The sequence below is a fragment of the Heterodontus francisci genome, unplaced genomic scaffold (assembly GCF_036365525.1).
Source record: "Heterodontus francisci isolate sHetFra1 unplaced genomic scaffold, sHetFra1.hap1 HAP1_SCAFFOLD_980, whole genome shotgun sequence".
Taxonomy (NCBI): domain Eukaryota; kingdom Metazoa; phylum Chordata; class Chondrichthyes; order Heterodontiformes; family Heterodontidae; genus Heterodontus; species Heterodontus francisci.
Window position 1 is genome coordinate 99462 of NW_027141450.1, and position 6000 is coordinate 105461.

A 6000-nucleotide genomic window follows, 5' to 3' on the forward strand; every position below is an offset into this window, starting at 1 on the left:
AAAACTTGTCAATTTGCTTTTTTTCTTTCGGGTGGACATGGCTCTTAGACCCCATGGCAAGCCCTTCTTCACTGGTGGTGGGGCGCTCCCGCACATATGCTGCTGCAGCAGCTGCAGCAGTTCTTGTCGCCCCGTCACCTTTTCAGCTAATTTCAAAGCATGGGGTCAAGAGCTACAACCATCCAAACATGACGATACAGGCATGCATGAAAGCAATGGCCGAAGTTGTTGGCTCCGCCACCATTGTTGCTGCCTCTAAAATGTATGGGAAGACTGTTCCTCCTAAAGACTGAGCGGGCGGTGTCCCTGGCCCTGAGCAAGGGGCTCACCATGGGCGGCACCTTTCTGCCAGTGGACCTCCCTCCCCCCAACCCCCCCGAGGCCACTGCGCAGTGGGTCAAATGTCCCACCCTTCATTCCTGGTGAGCTCCTCCTCCCCCACCTGCACCATCTGGGGAAACATAGAAAATAGGAGTAGGCCATTCGGCCCTTCGAGCCTGCTCCGCCATTCATTATGATCATGGTTGATCATCCAACTCAGTAACCTGTTCCCGCTTTCGCCCCATACCCTTTGATCCCTTTAGACCCGAGAGCTATATCTAACTCCTTCTTGAAAACATACAATGTTTTGGCCTCAACTGCTTTCTGTGGTAGCGAATTCCACAGGCTCACCACTCTCTGGGTGAAGAAGTTTCTCCTCAGCTCAGTCCTGAAAGGTTTGCCCCGTATCCACAGACTATGATCCCTGGTTCTGGACTCCCCCACCATCGGGAACATCCTTCCTGCATCTACCCTGTCAAGTCCTGTTAGAATTTTATAGGTTTCTATGAGATCCCCCCTCACTCTTCTGAACTGCAGTGAATATAATCCGAACCAACTCAATCTCTCCTCACATGTCAGTCCCGCCATCCCAGGGAGATAAAGACAGGATTCACCCCAGTCCTGCTCAGTCTGCGGGGGAACAGCCTCCAGCAGTACAGTCCTTCCGCCACCAGCTCTTTATGGAGCTGGCATGGGAGGTGGTTACAGAAGGCCAAATTAGTGTTGAGTTCCTAGAGGGGCGGCCTACCGCGTCTTCTGGACCTCGGACAGGACGCGGTGCCATGCCTGCTAGGGGGTGGGGCAAGTTCTGAAGAGCTGCCCCAACCTCTGGGCCACCAACTCCACCTCGGCGGCCCAGGGGGGCACCACTGCACCTCCCTTACTCCCCCGACACCTGCAACAATCACTGTTCAGGAAGTTCTGGAGGCAGTGAAAACCGGTGGAGAGGGGGAGACCCGTCCGGGTGGAAGGAAGGTGCAGCGCAAAGCAAAACACCCAAAGGCAAGCCCCCTGGATAAGGAAAACAGTCCTGGGCCTGAGCACGGCCATGCAGCTGAGCTTGGGCCCAGGAAATCTGGGCAGGGGGGCACGGAGGGAGAAGCAGAAGCCTCTACCGAAATGGAGGTCTCCGAGCCTCCACGCCCCTCTCTCAATAAGAGGAGGAGACAACCCTCCTATGAGGAGGGCCATGAGTTGCAGGGCCCATCTCCTGGCGAGGGTCCTCGGGCTCCCCCAGCCAACAGCCCCATGAGGGCCGAAAGCCCTGGGCGGGAAATCTCTGTTCCTCGGGATGCCCCTGTAGCTTTGGGAACTCCCGAGGGGGGCCAGCCCATGGTGGGGGAGCCTATGCACCCCACAGGAGAAACGATTCCTTTGGCAGATGGGTCGGGTGTCCCGAGTGGGGGCAAGACCTGTGAGGACGGCAGCACCAGCTGGCACGGCCTGGAGGTCCGCCCCACAGTGTGTGATGGGTGTGTCGGCTCCTGGCAATGACGACCCAGAGAAGGATGGGAACTCGTCAACGACGGATCGTCCATCACAGATCCAGAAGGAATAGGCCTCCTGGTCCATACCTATTACAGTGCCTTGTTCTCTCCGGATCTGTCCAGTGAAAACCTGCCGAAGGTCAGCCCGGAGGGCATCGAAGGATTGGAGGCTCCGCTCACGTTGGTGGAGCTGACTGGCGCCCTCCACCAGCTCTCGAGGGGCAAATCCCGGGGACTGCACGGACTGACCGTGGAGTTCCTCAGGGCATTCTGGGACATTACGTCTGGGGTTACGCCTGTGACCGGGGAGCTGCCCCTCTCATGGCACAGGGCGGTCATCGTCCTGCTGCCTAAGTGGGGTGATCTCCGCTTGATTAAGAACTGGCGTCCGGTCTCACTCCTCAGCACGGATTATACGATCTTTGCTTGGGCTATGTCTACCCACCTGGGCTCTGTGCTGGACCACATGATCCACCCCGACCAGTCCTAAACGGTCCCGGGCCATCCAGGCCAACATCCAACTAGTCCAGGACCTGATCCATCTTTCCCAGAGGACTGTTCTGTCAGTCGCCTTTCTCTCCCTCGATCAGAAGGCGGCATTCGACAGGGTGGATCTCGAATACCTTATCGGGGCTCTGCGCACATTTGGACTTGGGCCGCATTTTTCGGCCCGGGTCCGACTTTTATACACTGCCACAGAGTGTCTGGTTAAAGTTAATGAGTCCTTGACAACGCCCCTTCGCTTTGGGAGAGGAGTGCGTCAAGGATGCCCCATGTCCGGCCAATTGTATATCATTTGCGTGGAGCCATTCCTGTGTCTGCTTTGCAGGAGATTGACAGGTTCGGTTCTGCGCGGGCCAGCCATGCAGGTCATCCTCTCGGCTTATGCCGATGACGTGCTCCTCAAGGTCACGGATCCCGTTGACTTGCGGAGAATGCACGAGTGCCAGTAGACCTTTTCTGCTGCATCCTCTGCAAGGATCGACTGGGAGAAATGTTCCAGCCTCCTGGTGAGTCAGTGGCAGGTGGACACCTTTTGCATGGAGTACCACACACCTCCTCTATCTGGGAGTCCACCTTAGCCCCGCTGAGGAAGCCTGGCCGGCAAACTGACAGCAGCTGGAGGCGAAAGTCACCACTCGGCAGGGGCGCTGGACAGGACTGCTCCGAGTGCTTTCCTACAGGGGCTGAGCACTGTTCATAAACCAAATTGATGGCCTCGATGCTGTGGTACCAGTTGGTCACTTTGGCCCCAACCCCTGCATTTGCCAAGATCTAGAAGAAACTCGTCAATTTCTTCTGGGAAACACTGGGTCTCTGCCATGGTCCAGAGTCTCCCAATTGAGGAGGGCGGCCATTTGCTGGTGTGCGTCCGCACCCAGGCTGCGACTCTCCGCCTTCGGACCCTGCAGAGATACCTGTACGTGAGTGTCCTCCCAAATGGTGTGCGCTGGCGACGCATTTTTTTCCACCAGGGCACTGCCTTCAAGACAACACAGCTCCTGGTGGATAACGTTACCCGCGTCTCTCTGAGGGAGTTACCCGTCTTTTACCGGGATCTATTCAGAGTCTGGAACATGGTCACCTCCCCCATCGGGTTAGATGCAGAGTAAAGCTCCCTCTACACTGTACCATCAAACATTTTCAGGGTAACCTTAGCCAGAAGCCCTGGTGTTCCATGATTATGTGGATGGTACAGAGTTTCTCCACTGCTCTCTCGATGCAGTTTGTTCTCGTCCTGCTCTGTGTGCCAACCATCATCTTTTAGGAACAGTCAGAGGTCAGTGAATGGATGTTCAAGGTCAAGACTAACCACAAAACTCAAGGATAAAAAGGAAGACCTCCCCTCTACCATCCATGCACCTGTGAATGAAGCAACTCATCACTATTCAATTAGCTAACAGCAGTGGCTATGTTTTAATGTGAAAAGTTTTGTAACTGGGACAGGATGCAGAGCCATATTATTTCTGGCTGCCAGGAGTGAAGACTGTGCGTGTTGATCCTTTCTGTGGAAGGATTCAGTATCCAACAACTTGTACTTATAAAACGCCTTTAATATAATAAAACGTCCCAACGCTTTTCACAAGAACGATAAAGCAATATGAAATTCTGAACTACGAGGCAATATTAGGGCAGGGGGCCAAAGGTATGGTCCAAGAGGTAGGTTTTAAGGAGCGTTTTAAAGGAAGAGAGGGGGGTAGAGAGACAAAGATTTAGGGAGGAAATTCGAGAGCTTGGGGCCTTGACAGCTGAAGGCACAGCCACCAAAGGTGGAGCGATTAAAATCAGTGATACTGAAGAGGCCAGAATTACAGAAGCACAGATATCTTGGCAGGTTATGGGGCTGGAAGAGATTACAGAGATAGGGAGGGGCGAGGCCATGGAGGGATTTGAAAACAAGGATGAGAATTTTAAAACGGAGGCGCTGCTTGACCGAGAGTCAACGTAGGTCAACGAGCATAGGGGTGACAAGGGAATGGATTTGTTGCGAGTTAAGAAAGGGCAGCAACGTTTTGGATGACTTCAAATTTATGGAGGGTAGAATGTGGGAGAGCAGCTGCAGTGCGTTGGAATAGTCAAGTCTAGAGATTCCAAATGTGGGAATGAGGGTTACACAAGGGACAATCTGCACCTGCCTGGAGCTTCCAGCATAATCCTGGGACCCCCATTAACAAGGGCCAGCCAGCTGCCCTCACTGTGATACCACCATGTGCACTACAGCATGGCTACCCGACCCGAACCCGACGGCGTGTCGTGTTCGGTTTGGGTCGCACTTCTGGGTCCAGCATTCGGGCTGGGGTCGGGTCGGGCTGGGTCAGACGCACACTATCACCACCTACGGGTAAGTGGCTCCAATGTTAATGTACTTTTTGGACTAGAAAGGTTGCTTAGTTACAGTTTTTTTTTAAGCTTGTGCAGATAAGCAAAGTGAAAAACAGAAGCTAGGTTAACTGGTGGTCGGGTCAGGCGCGGGAAAATAATGAAAGGACTCGGTTCGGGTTCGGGTCGGATTTCATTTGCAGACCCGAGCTGGCTTTTAATGTGCACTATCATCAAGCCAAGCTTAACACAGTGACCTGGTCAACAAGTGCAGAGGGTGAGGGAACTGGCATTAATCTTCCAGTCACGAACAACACGCCATCAGAACCCACTCCTCTAACTCACTACCACAACATATCATCCCAATATATAACCAATACTGGCCTCTCGCTAAAGGTAACTGAAAAATAAAATAAATAAATAATAAATATTAGCAATTCATACATTAAATATTTACATTGCATACTATTATGTTGAATGTATAGAATATATAATTAACATACAGCATATATTAAAATGTTAGAAACCAGTGTTTATATATCAAACATTTAACAGTACAGTGCATATTAAAATGTTAGATTTATTTATTACTAATTTTCATATAACAGCTAGATTATACATTTTAATATCCAGCTAGCTGTTTATAATATATAATCAAATTAATAACTATATATTAATTTACGGTTATTATTGATATTTATTATGATAGTGTCCAGGCTCAAACTGCGCTGCCATTACCTGTTTGCTGCTCCTGGATTGTTCACTCTCTCGAAAACATCACATTTCCCGGCTCACAAGTTCCAAACTTAGGCCCGACGCCCCGGGGCTTCCGTTCCAGGCCTTGCCCGGTGACCAGCCGCCGCTCCGGGAGCAGCGGGACCTCGATTACAGGCCGACCACCTCGCAAGGCCCGGTTACTATGGTCACGCCCCGGTCTAGCGCATGCGCACTCACATCGGGCGCCGTATGCGCGCATGCGTACTCACTCCGAAGAAGGGTCATTGACCGGAAACGTTAACTCTGCTTCTCCTTCTACAGATGTTGCCAGACCTGCTGAGTGATTCCAGCATTTCTTGTTTGTATTTTGCTTTTATATGCGTACCCACTCTCCCTCCCCAGCCGCAGAGAGGCAAACAGCAGAGTTGCAGCAAGGAGCTGTATTTATTTTGCAGGCTGTCTTCCCCATCAGCTTTTATGGTTATTTTTTTTTGAGTGGGTGTTGGGCACCAAACCACAAATAACCATTAAAATAAAAGCAAAATACTGCAGCTGCTGGAAATCTGAAATGAAAACAGAAAGTGCTGGAAAAACTCAGCAGGTCTGGCGGCATCTGTGGAGAGAGAAGCAGAGTTCTGATGAAGGGTCACTGACC

The 6000-nt window shown here is 51.8% G+C and overlaps 1 protein-coding gene across 2 annotated transcripts in view; it reads right to left on the reverse strand.

The window, feature by feature from the left end:
- Window positions 1–5575, reverse strand: part of LOC137363782 (tetratricopeptide repeat protein 33-like) — a 73028-nt gene extending 67453 nt beyond the window's left edge. For both annotated transcript variants that reach the window (XM_068027340.1, XM_068027339.1), the window contains exon 1: window positions 5367–5575. The gene's annotated coding sequence lies outside the window, so the exon portion shown is untranslated. The remainder of the gene's footprint in view (window positions 1–5366) is intronic.
- Window positions 5576–6000: the final 425 nt, after the last annotated feature.